General features: G+C 36.2%; 1 protein-coding gene and 1 non-coding gene across 6 annotated transcripts in view; both read right to left on the bottom strand.

Moving 5' to 3' along the window:
• The window catches only part of NTNG1 (netrin G1), a 396,206-nt gene that overhangs the window by 125,682 nt on the left and 248,234 nt on the right, over window positions 1-22,290 (bottom strand). The window lies entirely within an intron of this gene.
• LOC125997648 (U6 spliceosomal RNA) lies at window positions 17,925-18,031 on the bottom strand. The gene has a single exon (XR_007491688.1). It is a non-coding gene; the product is annotated as a U6 spliceosomal RNA (small nuclear RNA).

Below are 22,290 nucleotides of genomic sequence, written 5' to 3'. Positions count from 1 at the left end.
TTATTATTCTTATCTAAACCTGGTTGTAGTTTTTAAATGTAGTGCTGCACAATTTCTTCTGGAAGTAAAATATAAAAGCAGATAAGTTTTCCATGGATATTGTTGCCTTATAGTCTTTTTAAAGTAGATGACAAATGGTTTGCTCCAAATGTTGATGTGACAGGATCAGAAAGGCTCTTTGTGCAATTAAGGAGTGACTTAGATATCCTTACTACATGTAAAGATGAAGCTTATCATGCTGACACTTACAACACAACTTTAGTTAATTCCCCAGCACTACATTTCTTCCAGCCAAAAGAAATTCAGAGCCAAATATCCCCTAAAAACAGCAAGATGTGCAGCCCTCTCAAGTCAATGTAAATAGAAATAAAAATTCCTCTACAAGTTCCATCTAAATCTTATTTAAAACCCTAAACTTGTCCACAGGGAAGTATTAGATTACATGATTCACTAAACTGCTGATTCTTTTAGATAATATTAAAATAGCTCTTTTATATTTCAAAAGCTTGCCAATGGAGTCTAGAGTATCATGGTATAAAATAAAAATAGGAGCTTATAAATTTGAACTACTGCAATGTCTGAGATTGGAGTAGATAAATGATGATGCTTTGTGACCTGCTTGCTACCCTCAAGAGAAATCTGGTTAGATAAACAGGTACTGAAAAAAAGAATCATTGCAATATGGAAAGCTACTGTTCTCTGTAAAAAAAAAATCTGTCTAAAGTTGGGGAAGTAAAAAGATTTTTCAGTTAAAACTAAGTGAATCCAAGGTCAATTAGCACTTAATGATGACGCTAAATGATTAATATATATATATACATATATATTTGGTTTTTTTGGGGGGGTTACACCTGGCAGTGCTCAGGGGCTACTCCTGGCTCTATGCTCAGAAATTGCTCTGGCAGGCTCGGGGGAATCATATGGGATGTGGGGATTCGAACCACCATCCTTCTGCATGCAAGGCAAACACCTTACCATGTGCTATCTCTCTACTATCTTTCCAGCCCCCTATACACACCCCCACCCCCCTATATATATATTGGTTTTTGGGCCACAGAAATAGCTTCTGGCTTGGGGGAATCATATGGGATGCCAGGGATCCAAACATCAGTCCATCCTGGGTCTGCTGCATACAAAGCAAATGCCCTATCCCTGAGTCACTGCTCTGGCCCCTTATATGCTGACCTTTTATACTCTAGCTCTTTATACAGATAAGCAGAGATCAGGATTCAAATAACTATATCATATAGAAAAGGACTTATCTTATGAGCTTGGGCTCTGGAAAACAGGGGTATGAGTTCAAATCCTACGTCATCAACTTTCTCCATCTCCCATCTGAATGTTTTTCACATTTATAATGTGAGATTACTATTATTATCTATAATTCAGTATAGGTATAACCTATGTGCATTAGATATTAAATCTTAATGATAGTTATTACTAACATTGTGTATTAGGTATCAGCTATGACAAGTTTTGAAGATGTTGTCTAAATGTCACTATCATTGATTTCTTTAAAAGAATATATGAGAAAATCAAGACACTCATTTTCCTGTGCTCCTATGCCTCCAGATTTAGCTAAGGTCAGCAGTTCTGAGCAACGACATCAAACTCAAAGTCATCAAGTACAGTGGTCAAAGAAGGTGCTAAAATGGACAGCCCAAGAACAACAATTTATATGACTTTTTTTGCTTCTTCTCTTTTTTTTTTTCATGCCTGGAGTCAAGACTGAAATGGTAGAGGGATTTTAGGCTTTGTAACAACTAAAGTAGAAGCTCTATTAGATGGTGGGGAAGTTGAAGGTTTGATGAGGTACTTCACCAACTGTAAGAGTCTCTAGAATGTTGACCTCCCCATGGGCTCTCGTTAAGGGAACAGCTTCCTTCCTGTCAAAGGATGTCAACTTTCCTGACCTAAAAATTAATGATAAAGATTTTTGAAATATTAAAGTTACTTTCAGACTCTTCTCTACTGTAACCCATCACTATGTTAGATTTTATTTTTTTTCTCTTTATAGAAACATATTAAGTGAATTTTTCTTACCTGATTTTTTAAACTTCATTTTGATGTGTACTATACCACAAAGTTTCTTACATAATTCTTGGTTTAAAAAATATAATTATGTGACAGCATAGCTGGTAGGGAGTTTACCTTGCATGTGTTGACCTGGAGTTGAATCCTGGAGCCAAATATGCTCCCTCTGAACACCAAGAGTAATCACGAACTCAGAGCCAGTAGTTAGTCCTTAGCACCATCAGATGTGCCCTCCAAAAAAGTCAAAATAACCCAAAAGGCAAAAATATAATTCCTTTTTTTCTAAGAGAATCTGGGGCACAGGGGAGGAACAAATCTATTCTCTTATGCTCTGCTAAGCCACAGAGATCAGGAAGACTCTGACGATAGGGCTAAAAATAAGAGTAAGCAGACACTGTAGAATTTTTTTCTCTGATTAGATTTTAGATATTTTTGAGGCATATGTACATATACATATATACTTATCCACTTAAAGTGTTTTATTTCCTCAAATGGTAATATTAAAGTCATTCAAAATCAATCAGACAGAATAAATGCTTTATGGTTAGGGATAAAAAAGAACCTGTGTAAAAGTATTCTAGCCTTTTGCTTTTAGTATGAAATTTGTGAGGGAATTGAATTAGATTCCCATGGGTGGTATAGAAAATTGGGGGAAATAGCTTTCTTCTAATTCTCCCTTTTCTGAAAAATAAAATAATATCCAATAGAGAAAATTATACCTAGAAAAGATTTTTTTCTCACATGTTATTGGTGACCTACTTTTGTTAACAAATCTTGAAAAAGTTGACTTTTAAGATGAGCGGGGAGAGAGAGAAAGGAGAAAGTGAAGAGATAGAGAAAGAAGGAACTCAAGTCATGAAACAGTCCATTTTATTTTCTTTGACTTATGACCCAAACTGTGTAACTTAATTTTAAAAACAAAAGCTCCCTAAGAGGTGGATGATGGAGGCAAAGACTAGACAAAATATGTAAGATTTGGTGGAGAGAGTTAACAATGATGGTGGGATTGGTCTTGATGCATTTTATGTCTGAAACCCAACTATGAAGAACTTCATAAATTACAATGGTTTCAATAAAATACTAAAGTATTTCAAAAGAATACCAAGGTGTAGACAAGAAGCCCAAGAATGAATTTATCCTTTACTAAGTTAATTTGGCTACACTGGATTAGTGAATCTAGAGACATCATTACATAAAGTGATCAACAACCTCAAATTATAACTTGACTTGGTAAGATTATTTAGGCTAAACAGAATTTTCTGCCAAGAAAATACAAGTAGAAAATGGAGAATACTCCTGTTACTCAGGGGGCATTAAATTATAATGATAATTCCAAAGTCTATCTCATTTTAATTTATACACATTCTCTTAAAATATTTTTGGGAAAATGAATAAACATTTAAAGTTATGGTGAATAGTATTTTATTCAAACTTAGAAAGATCTAGATACAAATAATAGAACAGCAATAGGGCGTTTGCCTTGCATCAGACTACTAGAGATGGACCCAGGTTCAATCCCTAGCATTTCATGTGGTCCCCCAAGCCTGCCAAAAGCAATTTCTGAGCACAGAGCCAGGAGTAACTCCTGAGTGCTATTGGGTGTGGCCCCCAAACAAACAAACAAAAACACCCAAAACAAACAAACAAAAATACCTAGATTTGAAACGTTTCAACCTTTTATTTTAATTAATATGTTTACTTAAGCACCATGATTACAAACATGTTTGTAGTTGGGTTTCAGTCATAAAAATGGACAAAGAGAGGAGGGCTGGAAGGTCCAGCTCATGACATGAAGCTCACCACAAAGAGTGGTGAGTGCAGTTAGAGAAATAACTACACTGAGAACCATCATAACAATGTGAATGAATGAGAGAAGTAGGAAGCCTGTCTAGAGTACAGGCCAGGGTGAGGTGAAGAGGAGGGAGATTTGGGACATTGGTGATGGGAATGTTGCACTGGTGAAGGGAGGTGTTCTTTACATGACTGAAACCCAACTACAACCACATTTGTAATCAAGGTGTTTAAATAAAAATATTTAAAAAAATGTAACCCCTTTCACCAGTGCAACTTTCTCTCCACCAATGCACCTGTCAGTCTCATCCCCCACATTTAAGACATCATTTAACTTTTCTGTTCCTGAGTTTCATCATCTGTAAAATAGAATAATTATAGTATATAATTCATAAGGCTGTAAAATAAAAATTAATTGTATCATCAAAACATTTATAATCAATGCCCAGCTTTGTAAATAAGTGCTGTCATTGGCATCACACATTATAAACTTTATCATTCTCATCACCATTTTGATTGTGGGAAGAAAAGATATAGGGCATGAAAAACCAATGCTTCAAGTTTCTGACTTGGAGGTATCTATTAACTTTGATACTAAATGATCATATTAAGGTTTGGAATATACCTATTGGAAAGCTTAAGATCTTATCAATAATACTATTTACACTAATTTTTTGTGTGTGAATTGTGTAGTCAAGACATGATTTTTAACTTTATGGCACTTGAACCAAATATGGAAATTGCTGTTAATCCCTAACAGTAAAGGCAGAGAGGGAGGATATATCATCTAAACTCAATATAGAATGTTCTGGAGATCTTATAGGTCCATGGCTCTTCAATTTCATGAAGATGTTCATAGGAGTGAAAAGACCTGTGCTTTTTCTTAATAAACACCACAGGATAAGGCACAATAACTACCACAATGCAGATTTAGGCCTCAAGGTTTCTCTTCATTTTGAGGTCCCTCCTGAAACACAGCGCTGAACAGCAAAAGCAAATCGAAATTGCTTCTCCTGCAGGACTGGAAATATCAAATGCAAAGTGTGGTGTAGCCTTTTAATCCATAGGGTAGCAAAGTAAAGGTCAATTACCTCACTTAGAGGCATGAAAGGCATGTAGTAAAAAGTCAAATAGATATGCCATTAGATAATATATTTCAAGCATGAAAACGAGGATTTTCTATTGCAGGGTTATATTTAATGCACTGGTAAACACAAGAGCTTTATGACAAAGAGTAAGACACGAGGCTGACAGTGGGTCTGCCCCACAGAATGCCCTCTGTTCGTTGGAGGTGTCCGTGTGGGACCATGTGCGGTCACCATTGATTGGTGTCAGGACCCTGCCGGGAAGCAGGGAGGTTCGCCCCACAACTCATCAGACAGAACCAGAGGCATAGTTGCTTCTGTAGGGGTATCTAGGGCTTTAAGGCTGTTGCACGCAGCTGGACCAAACCAGCTTTGTTGTCTCTCATCTGTCCTGATCTGTTAACCTGCGTGTATCTTACTTGGGTTTTTCTCCAACATCCAATTCATGGTGCTAATCTCAGTCCAGTCTTAATTTCTGCTCTCTGGTTTCCTGTCCTGCATAGTTTAACCCCCAGAGTCCCCTTTCCCAGAGCTATTCTCCTGGCCTGGGTGCCACAAACTTTCCATATCTACTTTTATCTCTGTACCAGAATTTATGTGTCTAATGCTTGACTTCTGTATTTGATGATTTAATTCTGTCAGCCCTTGACTTTTACGTTCTGATCATTTCTAACATGTGAATTCTTTCTCCCACGGCAATCACCTGTCTTGGCACTGATAACATTTTCTTCCCTAGCTGTACCCTCAGCTTTTCATCTCATCAGAAACATCCAGAAGAGTCACGAGTCTGAGAGGGGGGCGCATTTCCATTGCTGACACGCATGTTTCCCATGACCCAGTGTTATGTCACTTGGGAAAGCATCTGTCGCCACTTACTAAGTGTTACAATCACACGAATGCTGTTTATTTTCTCTGCACTTCAATTTTCAAGTCACAAGCATGCGAAGGAGATCCACTTTTCATTTATTTTTGTAAATACAAGCATTGCACTCTGCTGCATAGTTATTAGAAAATGTATCCTTGTATATTTTGGAGTTGCATGGCTGTCATAGGGCTTTGTTGAAAATCTCTGCAATAGATAGCATTTGTATGGAAAATATCCTTTGTTCTAGAAAGAAACCTGGCTGTTTTTATTTATTTTTTTTTTATGGATGCAGGATAATGCAAATAGCCTTGATCATGTGAAATAACTCAGATTATTAGATATCCATATCAATCCAATTTGACATGCTTTCTGATGAGGGATGGGCATTTGGTATCTTCTTTGCAAATTTAGATCTCTGAGGAGATTCCTTGGTAAACCACAGTACGGTCAGGCTCACATTGATCATTTGCCTCTAGAAAATAGAGCATCTGTGGCTGGAGCATTTTCTTAGTGAAAATTAGGCATTGTATGGCACAAGGAGGAATGTGGTAGTTTGATCTCTTTTGCTCTTTTTGAAGAAAATGCTAAAAGAGAGTCAGACTGAGTTTGATTTACAACTCTGCACTGAGATTTGGGCCTCAGAGATCATGCTATGGAGGATTAAACAAACTTGAAGAAATGTACTGTTGAATAATGCAATTATTTTCTGATGGGCCAGAAAAGTCTAGCCACATTCTCTTAGCTAGAGTGGGCTTTTTCCCATGAAGGAATAAAATGTTCCTGCACAGTCTTTTCAAGGTAAGAAATGAGAAGACTTTTGGAGGAAAGAATAAAAAAATCTCTCTCTGGAGTCAGGAGTAGGTTTGTTTGTGGTGGCTGGAGTTTCTAACTCCTGGTGATTGAGATATTCCTTCCTTCCTTAGCCACCATTTTTCATAACAGGGCATTATGTTCTGTTCATAGGACTGGAGAGATAGTACACTGGGTAAAGTCTTACACAAGACTGACCTGGGTTCGATTCCAGGAATGATTCCTGAGTGCAGAGCCTAGAAGAATAAATTTTTAGCATGGCACACTCACTAAGTGCTTATTATTACTTTCAAAATTATTATTATTTTCTAAAAGGAGCTAATGATTAATGGTAAATGAAATCTGAAGAAGAATGTTGGGTCAGGAAACTATAGAAAAAGGACAACAGTTCATATATAAAAAGCATGAGAACCAAGAAGACTCTGATTATGAACTGCTATAATATCTTAAATAAGTTTTAATTTTATTTCCTTGTAATATAGCTAAAAATCCTTCTCTTATCTGTTATCTATTTGTGATCCAAGAGGGGAAATGTTTCTTATTCTCACTACTTCCTTTTTTCCCCCCCTCTCCTTTTCTTTTTAATTAATTTTTTCTTTTCTTCTCTCCTGCCCCTTCCATATACTTTCTCCTTTCCCCTCTTTGGAAATCTGATTATCTCTTCACCTCTCAATCCCATCCAGATTTCCCACCTCATTAAAACTCTTCACTCTCAGTTTTAATCCATTAGGCATCAAGACTGACCTCCTACCCCAACGAACCAACACCCAGCACCCAAGCGAAAGGACAACCAGTCAAACCCACACCTTGTCCCCTGCAAGAAAAGGCAACGACCTCCCCTGCTGACTCATGCTGCACGGTCCTCCTTACCAGCCCTTCCTAACTTGGACTGTTACTTGAAACCGGATTTAGTACTAAAAGTATCCCCAATGCAAGAACTCCTCCCAAGATCTCCCTGCTGCAAAGCTTTTGCCATTCTCAAGAGGGTCAGGTTGTGTGATGAGAAGGCGCCCGGGAACCCACACACCACAAGAAAACCTCAAAAGACAATGGGGGAACCTATATTTCCATCACAAGTATAAGACCTGTATTACACTACCTCTTTACCTGCTTTTCCCCTAAAGTAAAGTAGTCTCTTGCATCACTTTGGTCCTCTAATTACTTTTTTACCTCATTTTTTTAAAAAATCTTTTTTCTTTTTATATGTATATGTGAGCACATATATTTTTATTTTTATTTTTATCTTTTTTGGGTGTGTGACCTATTTTTGTTTTCTTCTCTTTCTACCCTCAAGTGCATTGGCAATATAATGTAGCACCATTTCTCCCTGCAAAGGCACACTAAAAAAAAGGGGGAAATCCTTAAGTATAAAAACAAGCTCTTATCTACTAGGGATAAGAACTCATACTTGTTTACAATACAGGGGCATCTTCCACCTTGAAAATATGTCACATGGACCCAACTTAGACCCCAGGTGATTAGACACCAACCATCCAGCCTTGAACTCTGGATCACAGACATAGAAATGACAGTTCTTCACAACATCCACAAGAAACAAATCCCATTCGGGACATCCTTAATACTGCTCGGACACCAACAAGTGCCACCTCTATTATGATATCCTGACAATGAGGAAACTGGGAACAACTTGACCTAAGAGCATGTTATCCTACCTCACCAGCTAATGATAAGACAAAATCAGAAGACTTATCATCCTTTGGTTTGTGCAAATGCCAAGATTGCGATTTACAGATGACTGGCTGATAGAACCATGACCCGACTGTATGTATCCTGGCCTGGGACCAATAAAAAAGGCCTAGTCTAGGGACTGAGATATGACCTGCACAACAACCATGACCTCTAGTTTCAGAGGTCTGTCTGAGACAATTTGCAACGGAATGGGTCTTCTGGAAACATAACGAAAGACTCTATCCCAGGACCCACCCTAGGATCAGCGCAAAGACCAAGACCACCAACCACAGAAGAAGGGTTAAAATGACACTGAGGGAACAGAACTTCTAGAACCACAAAGAAAGACTACATCATATGTTCCAATCCCTGACCTGTGCAGATACCGAGATCTCTAGATACAGAGGTCTGATTTTATCACCCAGGGTGGAGTAGAAGTCTTCCATATACCACAAAAGCACCTAGAGGAGAGTAAATGAACCTGACAGGAATCTATAGTTAATCCCATGACAATATACTTCAAGGGCAGAGAGACCCTGTATCTCTTAGGCCTAGGGAATTTCTTGCCAAATGAGCACATTATTTATTGTGCCTGTGCAGGAGGGAAGAAAAAAGAAAAAAAAAAGGCAAAAAAGCACAAAACAATTTTCTTATTTAGTTATTTATCTAGTTTTTGTCGATTTCTTTGTTTTGGTGTGGTTATTGAAGTTGTTGTCTCCATTTATATTTGTTTTTTTTTCTTCTTTTCTTTTCTTCCTTTATGTGCTCTGCCATGTTTTTTATCTCAAGACCATAGTCTTTATGTGGTGCTTATCTTTATTGTTGGAGTGCTCACTGGGTATTTTACTTGACACTTCCTTTTGTACTGTTGTGGTGTTTCACCCTCCTTTTCCCCTTTATCTTTCAAACCTAGGATGAGAGCCTCCAGGAGGACTCCGCCCATTTTCGGCGTATATGATTTTTTCCCCCAGTTTAGTACCTTTCTCTTCTTCAAACAAAACCACATAAATTGAGCTATCTAGTCCCACCTCCCAATTAGAGCGAGAAATAAGGGAGGTACCAAAACCAAAAAGGTGTAGGACCTCTAAGTAGTAAGCTAGGCACAGAGGGGACCACTTACTCTAGCAGCCCCAGGGGTGAGGGAGGAGGATATGGGAGTGGAAGTGGAGGGAGGACAATTCAGTGATGGGAACTCCCCTGTTTTTATGTTAATATGTACCTAAAATATTATCGTCAATGACCTGTAAGCCACTATGATTAAAATAAATATTATGTTAAAAAAGTCAGACCAAATAAAAATATTTGAGTCCAAACTCTGCTCTATAGAATGCTTTGTCAATATTATGTCAGAAAACACTGGAGAACATATCAATAAGCAAAACATATCAAAAACACATCAAACACACACACACACACAAAACAAGGACTCAAGAAGGACCTCCACACTCATCCACAACAGAGGACCATACATCTATACTCACTCTGCCACTGGAAACAACCAAACAAAATGATAATTAACATAAAGATCTGTTTTCAAGATAGCATACATTAAGAAAGGAAAGATAATGACCTTCAAGATAAAGAAAATAAATTATGTGTGTACAATATATGCCTCAGCTCAATAATTGGAGAGAGTTTCATGGCAATAGTAAAAAACAAAAAAACCAAGATGAACCCCATGGGTCCCTGATCAGAGGAGATGAAGCCTATGTTGTTGTTGTTTTCCAGAGACTAGGGCAACTAACAAACATCAAGGCGAAGTATTGGAGATGAGTAAAATGTACTGATATTGGAGAATCACACATAATTCTTAGCTACACAGAACACTAATGATTCAAATAAATGGATGAAGGAGCTATACCAGATCAGGAAGAAAAACACCCAGACACTTTGGAGAAGAAACCTAGTTTTCTCACAGAATTAGCAATAGTGTTTATACTTACTAGCCCAATTAGGAAATTCTTAATTCACAAGGAATTGGTTAGAATGGTGAGAAAATCTTTGTTAACCCATCAGTCCTAACAAATGCAGAGAAAGAGATCCACACTCAAAAAATATGAATAAATAGATAATAACTACACACACAGCAAGATATTGCAGGTTAGGTTCTAGATTAAATCATAAAACAAATATCACAGTGAAGTGAGTCTCAAAAATTGGGGGCATTTCCTTAAGTATATGAACTATGTTAAAAATGTACATTAATTAATAGTGGCACAGATACACAAAGTGACCACATGCTGATGGAAAATTAGTGTCAACTTGCTTGTGTGATATGGGCTTGCCACAAATCATCAAATTACAAAATCCATGATCTGTGAAATGAAATAAAATTAAACAGAATAAAACAAACACATTGATAATTCTGTAGCATGATGTTATGCTTAAAACTAAACTCATAAAGAATTATTTTTAATCTAAGTATAAATAGCCAATTAGAAGAAAGATTAAAATGCCACATTATATGCTGCTATAACAAATGTAGGACAAATAAATAGCTAGTTATCAATACTGAAAGCTGGAATAGAATGTTATTAGCAGACCAAATAGATTTCAGAGGAAGGAATATTACTAGGTATATCTGTATCATTTAATAGTGATAGCGGATTCAAATGACCAAAGGAACATTATAATGTTAATTATTTATATTCCTGAAATTGCACTTTATAATATATGAAGCAGATCTGTTAAAGTTATCTGGAGAAATAAGTGAATTCACAATTAGGTGTGGCTATTTCAATATTCCCCTCTCAATTATTAATAGACATACTAGAGAGAAATTCAGCAATTTTATAATAGATGTGAACAATACTATCAACCACTTGGTCATAGATATTTAGAACACTTTGTAAAAATGATCAAAATACACATTTTTGGGGACTGGAAAGATAGTACAGGAGATAGGATGCTTGCTATGCATATGTTGACCTGGGTTCTATCCCTAGCATCCTACACACAACAAAATAAATAGCAACAATTTTAAGTGTGTATACAGCACCAAGATAGACCATTTTTTGTTTGTTTTGGTGCCACACCCTGTGATGGTCCCTTGAGCTATGCGCTCAGAAAAATATATATTCCTGGCTATGCATTCAGAAATTGCTCCTGGGCTATATGGGGTGCCAGGGGATCGAACTGTGGTCCGTGAGAGGCTAGCATGGGCAAGGCAGACTCCTTACCGCTTGTGCCACTCACTGCTCTAGCCCCAAGATAGAGCATATTTGGACACATAAAATAGTTTTAAACATCATTTAAAATGGGTTAAGTAATACTTCTTTAAATATTTGAAAAGAAAAGGCTAAATGAATTACAACTTTTGACCTGATATAAGAAATCAGATTTATGGAACAATGTTTTAAGATAAAAATCTAAAACTACTAGAAAAAAAAAGCAAAGTTTTCAAATTAGAGATCTTGACTTCAAAATTAAGAACTGGGGCCAGAGAGATAGCATGGAAGTAGGGAGTTTGCCTTGCATGCAGGACAGTAATTTGAATCCTGGCATCCCATATGGTCCCCTGAGCCTGCCAGGAACGATTTCTGAGTGTAGAGCCAGGAGTAACCCCTGAGCACTGCCGGGTGTGACCCCCGAAAACAAAAAAATTAAGAATTTATAAAATGAAAAACAAATTAAAGCCATTGTACACATATTATTTATTAATATCAAAATATAATTTAATGAAATAAGAAAAAGACTAACACAGCTAAACCAATAATCCAAAGTTTGTTATTTTGAACATCAGTTAAATTCATAATTGTTGTTATACTGATTTGGGGTAATAGAAGACACTGCAAAAGATGACATCCCTTCAGATTCCATAGGTAACTAATAGGTAATTACAGACTAGATTTATAAACATGATGACTAAGAGACACATTCTTAGCATATTATTGATGCTTACTCAAGAAGAAGCAGATCATTACAAAACTGAATAGGTTATCAGAAATCTTTCGACAGAGAAATTCTAGGCCCCAGAAATTAAGTTGTGAATTATCTGACATATTTAAGAATGAAGTAAAGATAAATACAAACACACATGAAAACAAAGAATGAAAACTTAAGAAAAAGACATTAACTCCCATGAACAAAGGTGCAAAAATATTGAACTTAGCAACTCAAATTAAAAAAAATATAGCATAACAAGTGAGGTATACCCTAAAACATAGAATATATAAACATTGGGGCCAAAGCTATAGTGTAATGGATAGGATATTGCTTGCAAGCGGCTGATCCAGGTTTGATCCACAACAATTCCACATGGTTCCCCGAGCACTACCAGGTATGGCCCATAAAACAACAACAAAATAAAATTAATATTTAAAGGCAATTAACATAAATCACCATTTTGCAAATCTTTAACGGAAGTTAATGTAAATCACCACTTTGCAAATTAAAAATTTCAAGATCATATTATTAGTGCAGAATAAAAGTGTTTGGAAAATGTCTCTGCTAACAACTTTATGCAAACTAGGGCTATAATAAAACTTCTGGAATTCTATAATAGTTCTATAATACAACTGATAAAAAACATCGAAGAAAATTTAATTAATGGTCAAAGAGTGAAAGCTTTCCCTTTTAGCTTAAGAACAAGATAAAAGTTTTTATTCTCACTATTTTATAAAAAAGGAAAATACTAAATATCCAAGCCAAAGTCAACAACAATGGAATCAAGAGACTCAAACTCTTACAATCTAAACTGTAAGTGGGCCTGTTTTGCTGGCAGGCTGGAGGGCAAAGGATGGTGGTTGGATACACTCTGGGAACATGGTGGAGGAAAGTCTACAATGGGGTGGGATTGGCTCTGATTCATTGTATGTCTGAAACCAAACTTTAAAGGACTTTATAAATCAAATGGTTTCAGTAAAATAATATAAAGTATATGTTTTATAAAGGCCTCTCCAAACTCAAATAAGAAAATAAGTAGTGTGATTTAGAAATTAAAGATGAATTTTTAGGTCAGAGCAATAGCAAAGTGAGTAGGGCAATTGCCTTGCAGGAAGCCAACTCGGGTTGTATTGCTGGCATTTTATAAGTTCCTGTGGCCCCAAAACAACACAGAGCAAAAACAAGATGAACATTCCACTAAAAGATATGTGACTTTCAAATAAGAAATTTAACAATGACATTAATCATTAGGAAAATGGCACAGAAATTGAATGAGATACCATTACTGATCTATTAAAATGTTTAAGATGAGTAAGACTAAAAAGGGCCTAAGACATAGGATGAGAACTAACTGCCAACTTATGATACTTATATGGTCCCCTATAATCACCAGAAATGATCCCTGAGCACTTCTGGTTATGACTCCAAATCTAAAATGAAATAAAATAGGTACAGAGCAGCCCGAGGGGTGAAGGAGGAGGATATGGGAAGTAGGAGGAGAATGGAGGTATAGGGAAGACAAATCAGTGATGGGAATCCCCTTGATTTTATATAAATATGTACCTAAAATATTATTGTCAACAATATGTAAGCCACTATGATCAAAATAAAAATTATATTAAAAATTAAAATTAAAAAAATAAATTTACATTAATTTAAAAATTAAAAAATATTCAATATTACAATACCAATCCTACCTCCACAGGGTGAGCCCCCTTTCCCAAAACACTCCCCAAGACATCAATTTACAATGACAAATTTACTTAATGTTTTTTCAAAATATGACAAATGATATTATCAGAAAATATATTGATAAAGATACTTTGTAATTAAAAAAATCTGGCAACTCAAAATGTTGTGAAGTGTAGTGGCAATCTATGATTTCTATTTCATGACAAACTTGCTGGTTTTATAAGGAAGCAAAATTGTCATTTGATAAAAAAATATCAAGAATATTTAAAACTTGATCATGGCTAAGGGGATCTGCCTGCATAGGAGACCTTAGAAATCAAGATAACATCAGGTAAACATTTTCCTGAGCATATATCCGATTCCAGCTACAAATAAAGCTCTTTTGGCTGTGGAGTTGATAATCAACAAAGACCTAGATATGATATGGTCTAGGCATTCTGGTGTCAGTTATAGAAAATTCAGCATTCTTTTTCAAGGAGCTTATATCTTCACATTTCACTTTTTATCTCCATATTTTAGAATTTTTCACAAAAAAAAGAATTTGGGACACTATTAATAGTCACACTTCTTATTGTTGGCAGGCACATGTTTAGAATGGCCAAGCCTCCATTCAGGATGCAGGCCCTTTTCCAATTATATCTGTACAGAAGCAGTGATTTATCATATGGTTTAATGTCATTAAACATTTATTAAGTGCTATAGTGTGCTAGACACACAGAAAACAGATAAAACATTTTGTTCTGTTTAGCAGCCTTTTGTAAAGGAAGACTAATGAATATGTACTTATTCAATAGTTCAAGGAAACAATATACATTTTAGAAAATATAAATATTTCATCAAGATGCTGTTATAGTAGCTGACAGAGAAACCTGGGCTTTTGTGTTACTAAAATTGGATTCTAAATGATTGAAAAATTTAAAGGTCTACAGCATTTTTGCATAAAATGTATTATCTTAAAATAGAGACTTCAGGTCTAGATCAATAGTACAGTGGGTAGGGTGCTTACTTAGCATGTGGCTGACTTGGATGCAATCTATGGTACCCAATATGGTTCCCGAGCCCTCCAGGAGTGAATCCTGAGTTCAGATCTAGGTGTAATCCCTGAGCAAGGCTCCAAAAAATACATAGAGATTTCAGAATTCCAAAAGATTTTCTCTAAATTTCCCAGAAAAAAAAGAAACATTTAAAATTCCCAATAGGTGAATAAGTCCACATCATTTCAACTAATCTCCAACATATGAGTGATATATTATTCCAATAGCTCATTTTATAAGCCTGCAATAATTTGAAGTCTGGCCTTTTCCTTTTATTCTACAGCCCTTTCAATATAAACATATAAACACCCAAGAAGCAGGAGATGAGCCAGAGATGGATTCATAGAATCAGTTTTTGGACTAAAGATCTATAACTTTATCTGGTTGGCATGTTGGGTCTTTTGGAACATTATCCTTGACTCTGAATCCTTTTGTTCAGAAGTTAATTTTAGCTATGAATTTCTAGGTCTCTTGAGGGAATGTGTCATAACAAAATTTACTTTGAGACAGATTTTTGGGTCTATATTTAATTAAAAATGCCCTTACATCTGCTCAGTAGCCATCCTAAAAATGTCCTTCTAGGATATGAGTGATGACCCACGACTTCCGATCTATATATGAAAGTAAGAGTCTATAGCAGCAACTGCCAGCTGGTCTCTTGCTCTTTTCTCCCCACTGTGCCACTGAAAAGGAACAATTTTTTGTGTAGGCGGCTTAAAATTGTGGAGATTAAATAACCTTCTAAATGAACATGGTCATAATACCATTAAAAATATTACTTAACTCTGCTTTCTCTCCTTATCCCTAGACATACTATGCAGATGGGCTGTTATCTATGTTAACTTCTATTGTTACATGGAACAGACATGGATAGCAGAACCTTTATCTCTCATCAACTTACTAGAGAGGCAAAGTAGAGAGGCATTTTTGACACAGTAGGGAATCTAAGTACTTTTATGAACTAAAGGAAAATTAAGTTTCTAGTACATTTATGAACTGAAGGAAATTATTTACTGCTGCTGGAGAAACAAGAAAGGTTAATTTCATGCTGTTTAATACAACTTTAAAAGAATGTAAAATAAAATAATGCTTGAGCATAATAGAGATATGCTTAAAATCTGCCCTCCCCCAAGCAAAACAAACTTAATATACTTTTAGACCTTAAAACAGATCTTAAATTCTTATGAATTCAGAGATCCTGAGGGATTATGTTAACTAGTTATTACAAATCATATCTTGTGCCAAGTGGTATATTGAAAAAATATGCAAAATATGATTATGTTTCATTGAAAGTTCTATCTATTCTGTATTATGGCTGAATTTGAATTTTTATATTTATAGACATCATTACATCCATATGTTAAGTGACTGTAAAATATGCATGTACAAAATTATATTGGTATCTGTATGCAATTAAATAAATATATCCCTGGGTACATTTTTAATTATTATTTTTTAGAATTTATTTATTTTGTAAAATTTTTCATTGAATCCACTGTGAATTACAAGTCTTTCACAGTTGTATTTCAGTCACATAGTAACAGTTAACGAGGGCTATTCCCACCAACAATGTTGACCTCCCTTCAACATACTTTCCAGCATGCATATCATACCCTTGGATTACTAGTATAACAGGTCCATTTTGTGTATAGCTTGTTATAGTTTGGATCTTGTAATTCTATTGTTGTGAACTTTGGTTTGTGTATTTAGACCCCAAAGTCTTTATCATCCCAGGAAAAGTCCTGCTAGGTTATGGTTGTCAAAGATCAAAACCAGATCTTGGTGTTTGCACAGATTCTAGAATGATGCCTAGGATAAAGTAATTTTTTATGGTCCCAGGAAATGCTCAGCTCAGTAACAATTGTAGTGAGTCCTCTGTAGTTAGAGATCTTGGTTTTTGCACAGATCCTAGGACAGAATGTCTTCTGATTTCATCTCAGTATTAGTTGGTGAGATAGGGCAACCTGCCCTTAGATCAAGTTGTTGCTATTTCCTCTCATTAGTGTGTTATATGAATCTACACTGGTGCACGTTGATGCCAGAATAGTATTAGGGCCTCCCCCCTGGGGGAGTTTGATTCTTGGTGCAGCAGATATACAGTATTTGTTTCCTGATCATATCCTCTACTCTGTGCCATTTTATGGGAGAATTTAGTCCATTGACATTTAAAGAAATTATTGATAGGGTTGTTGTGTTATTATATTGTGTAGGGTTGTTGTTACAATTGGGTGTTTGGTTTATGTAACTGATCTCTGAGTAGTTCATTTAGAGTTGGCTTTGTTAGCACAAATATTGAGTTCTTTCTTGTCTGAAAATGTTTTTAACCCTCTTTCCCATGTAAATGAGAGTTTTCAGGGTAGTGAACTTTAGGTTGACAGTTTCTTTTGGTAGTTTAAATATATCATTCCACTATCTTCTTGCCTGAATTGTTTCAAATGGAAAATCTGTTTTGATTCTTATAGTCATAATCTTGTACTTGAGGAATTTTTCCCTCCCTTATTTCTTTGAAGAATTCTTCTCTCTCTGATTTTTTTTTTTTTTTGCCATTTGAATTCCTATATGTCTTGGTGTTGATATATTAGGGTCTATTTTGTTTGGTACTTTTCACCTCTTGAAATTGTACAACAGCCTATTTCCAGGAGTGGGAAAATTTCCTAATATTTCCTTCATTACTTTTTCTTCCCTTTTTTTAATATGTACATTCCTCTTTATTTAATACAACAAACACAGTAAACATAAAAAAAGAAAAAAACATTCATGTAAAAGGTCCTGTCATAAAGGATAGACAGGAGACATTGTCATGGAATCAAATAAGTTTCCGGCTTAAAACGGGTTTGTGAGCTATACCTGGAACATGAGCAAGGCTGTTGCAAAAGAGAGACAGAGAGAAGAAAGAAAATCAAAACAATCCCTGCACTGAAAGAATATGTCCATGTGGTTGATTTCTCAAGTCACATCGCTTTTAGGAATGTTCAAGAAAATTCATTTGAGTTTTTTTCTGGTTTGGGGGCCACACCCGGTGACGCTCAGGGGTTACTCAAAAATATGGAACATTTCAGGAATTTGCGTGTCATCCTTGCGCAGGGGCCATGCTAATCTTCTTTGTATCGTTCCAATTTTAGTATATGTGCTGCCTAAGCGAGCACTTTTTCTTTCCTTTTATTTTTGTTCATTAAGTACCTTACATTTTCTTCCAATGTTCTGTCTCTCATTTCTTTTTTGACTTCTTTGTTTTTGATGGCTTGCATTTTGTCTTCAAGTTCATTCATGTGATTCGCTGTGTGTAATTCTGCTACTATGGCTTGTTAGCATGTTTTTAGTTCCCTTAGTTCCATTTGTATGAATTCTCTCATCTTCTGATAGTGCTATTTTTTGAGTTGGTTTGTGGATATCCCTCTGCCAACTTCCTGTTTATCCCACTTGAATGATCAGAACAGCACACACCTGGAATGGGCAGGTGGAGGAGTCTGCTTGGGTGGAGAAATCAAGGGAAGGAAATTTTTGGAATCTGGCCTTGTTGCTTCTTTGTGTCCTATAGCCCTGAGTTAGGACCAGGAACTCTCTCTCTCTCTCTCTCTCTCTCTCTCTCTCTCTCTCTCTCTCTCTCTCTCTCTCTCTCTCTGTCTCTCTCTGTCTCTCTCTCTGTCTCTCTCTGTCTCTCTCTCTCTATCTCTCTCTCTCTCCCCCCTCTCTCTCTCTCCCCTCTCTCTCTCTCTCCCCCTTCCCCCCCTCTCTCTCGTGGGAATGACTCTTCCTAGGGACTTCCTCTCTCTTTTACTTCTTCACCTCCTCACCCATGTGTCTGCAGATGCCAGCCCCTCTTCTCCATCCCCCATCCTCCACCCCAACATTCTCCATATCCTCCTAGAATCTCTTCATATCTCTGCATAGGACATGTTTTCTCAGCTACTAACTGCTTATTGACTTTCCCTGTCACTGCCTAAAAAGATATGAGAGACTCTCTCAGACCCTTCCTCTTCCATGGATGCTTTTGGACAATAGGGGTCTCTTATATGGCCAGGAGAATTCTGAGATGCAGGAGAAAGCTTCAGTTTAAGTTTTATAGTACTCAGCCAGTTTTATTCCACAATTCTATCCACCATGTGCATTTTCTCACATGGCTTCTATGTCAAACTTTTCAAGCTGTCTCTCTCTGTTGCTTCTTCTCTGGCTATCTGCCTGTTATTCTTTCTGCTGCTCTTCAGCCATGTTTCTCTTTCTCATATCCTTTTCTATGGAGCTTTCTCTCTTTGAGTCCATTGGAAAAGAATTGGAAAAAAATAAGAATCAGGAAGCTGTTTCAACCACCAATGGAGTCTTGAGGATTTGAACAAATGGTTCATAATCATCACTGGTAAGCAGAACTCATAAAGTCATGGGTCTCTTCAAAAAGCCTAAATTAGAAGCTTGTATCAGTCCATGGAGGCAATACCTATTTTAAAAAAAATTTGTGATTTTGTTTAGAGAAGTTTATGAAAAAAAAGTGGATGTTCTCGACTTATTAATAGTGTTTGGTGTGATAGTACTAAGAATTTAAACTGTATGTGTACATACATAGAAAATATTAATATTATTAATAGTGTTTGGTGTGATAGTACTAAGAATTTAAACTGTATGTGTACATACATAGAAAATATTAATATTATTAATAGTGTTTGGTGTGATAGTACTAAGAATTTAAACTGTATGTGTACATACATAGAAAAGTTCTAATATTTATGCTCAGAGAAATCTAGAAAAAGTGTGATTTGTAAAAGATATGGAAATGGTTGATTATTTAAAGAGGAAATGTGTACAATTTAAACTTTGAGACTTTGAGTTCTGATATGGAGTTCCTGCCTCAGGCGAAGATTTGTAACTTCTCATTTTTTTGTTTTGTTTTCTAATACAGAAAAGGTGGAGAATGTGCATATCCCCTCCCCAAATTTCTTGTATATGCAACTTGAATGATCAGATCAGCCCGTACCTGGAATGATAGGTAGAAGAGTCTGCCTGGGGAGAGAGAGGGATTGAGAGAGAAAGAGAGAGAGCCAGGAAATATTTGAAGATTATTAAAAAGGAGCTGTCAGGGGGCTGGAACTCAGCAAGAAAGCATGTAGAACATCAGAAAAGAAGACAGAGAGAGGTCCAGAGAAAAAGAGATGAGAGAGAAAGACATGGCTTAGGCTTAAGCGCAGCAGAAAGAATAATAAGCAGATAGCCAGAGGAGAAACAGCAGAGAGAGACTGCTCGAAAAGTTTAGCATAAAAGTCATGTGAGAAAATGCACATGGCGGTTAGGGCCTTGAAATGAAGCTGGCTGTCTCCTATGAAACTTTAACTGAGTGCCTGTGAAACTATTTTTCCATTGCTATCCTTCTCCAGACTTGCTGTCGAAGGGGTAAAGGCACTGTGCTAAGAAAGGTCTCACCCCAACACTAGAACCTTAGACTTTATATTTTATATTAAACCAACATTGCTTGAATTGTTCATCTATGGATTTTTTAAAAAAGATTTGGCTAGTGATTCCTTGAATTGCATTGCTAAGACATTAAGTACTGATTTTAGGTACTCATCTGTGGGGTTAATGTGCTTTAGAGAACTTGGAAGTTTGACAGGGTTTCTCTCCATATCCCCAGGTGTTGGTGTCTTCCTTAGTTTCCCCATAATTCTTAGCATTGAGTAGTTTAGGTGCTGGAGTTTCAGGGGGTTTTAAAGAAGGGATCTGTTTATGACTGAAACCCAACTACAATCATGCTTGTAATCAGGGTGCTTAAATAAAGATTTGATATTATAAACTAAAGAAGTATTCTGCTTAATTGTGTAAGAGGTGGTTGGAAGTAGATTTGTTTTAGGGTTTATTTATTTTCAGTAAGTGAGCTAACCCAAGTGTGATAGAAATGTTGCAAACTAGTTTGTTGGGTTATTCTTCTGCTTTGGGGGTTGTATATTTTCTAGGGGAATGAATGTTGGGCTCGATCTGCCTCAGATCATCTGGTATAAACTGAAGTGTCTGCGAGATTTGTGGGGCAGCAGAACTATGACCAGTCTGTGTACATGCAGTTCTCACTGACCTCTCCTGAGAAGGAGGATTATGGTTTTCTGGCCTACAGTGGCCTGAGTTGCAGTGGGGAAAATAGGGGAGGGGCCAGTTTACACACAGTTCTGCTTTAAAACCTGCCTTTGGGGTCCCTGCACCCCACCTCAGTTGAACTATGGTTAGCAAGGTTGGGGTATAGAGGGTTTATATGGTGTCACACTTAGCTCCCCTGAGCTGGAGGGACAGGGGCCTTCTGACCTGCAGAAGCTTGAAACCCAGTGAGAGAATTCTTTAATTATTAAGTTTTCAGAAATAGTAATGAAATCTAGTTGTTTCTCTGAGACATTAGAATGCCAAGAAGAACTCATGTAAACTATTAATATTTCATGTATGCATTGGTGGCCCTTTGGCTATCATTTATACTGGTAGAGCTCACTAATTTTAAAGTGGAGAATTTCTATTCAGACTGAAGTTATGTGGTTATAGTAAAAATGAAGAAAAGACCCGAGAGTTGACTTTAACGATACTGAAAAATATCTTCCAGAAGAACTCTTTTCATAGTCATAAAATATATAGCCTAAGAATCGTTTTAGTTATCAATTTGTAATAGGAATGTAATATAAGCCAGGGTGGAAGCCATTTTTATGATTTCAAATTTTATAATCAGCCACATTCAAAGCCACATTTAAAGAAATATCAAGATCAGGAGAAAGAAGTTTAATATACTTAATTCCATATATTCAAAAAATATTATTCCAAAGCTATTTAATACTCATCAAAATGGATGTATAGAAGCTACATGTTTTCCCATAAGAACTATATTTGAAAAAAATTCTGTCAAATATGAAGGATTATTGGGTAACAGAAAAGAAGAGGCAATTAGGAGCAGATGATGCTGAGGGCAGGTTCGCTGCTGATTAAATCATATTTATTGTGTATTCTGAATGATGATTGACTTAGACTACAGGAAAATCTTTTTTTCGAATGATTCTTAGGTCCATTGATCCATTCATGAAGCTTTCTATTACAAAGAAAACAATGTTACACTCCTTGGTAGGAATATATTAGAATGATCTTCTACAGTATTGATATTTGCAAAGAACTGTACTCGAGAGACTTCAGATGAGAATGTTATTTACTTTCATCAACTTTTATTCAAATAACTATTTTAAATGATCAGACATTAATATTTATTAAAGAAAAAAGAAAAAGACAGCTCTAGTTCTTGCTTGAGAGATGTTTCTTTAAAAGAAACTTTAAAATGATGGAAACCTGAAAACTATTCTGACAAGATACACAGAGAGCTCAGGATTATCCAAAGAAACCTCCTGCATGATATCAGAAAGCTCAGAGGGACCCAAGAAACAGAAGTGAAGCAGGTCAGGTA

The sequence above is a fragment of the Suncus etruscus genome, chromosome 19 (genome assembly GCF_024139225.1).
Source record: "Suncus etruscus isolate mSunEtr1 chromosome 19, mSunEtr1.pri.cur, whole genome shotgun sequence".
NCBI lineage: Eukaryota > Metazoa > Chordata > Mammalia > Eulipotyphla > Soricidae > Suncus > Suncus etruscus.
The sequence above is the reverse complement of the archived record's forward strand: the minus strand, read 5'-3'. Positions and strand labels throughout refer to the sequence as shown.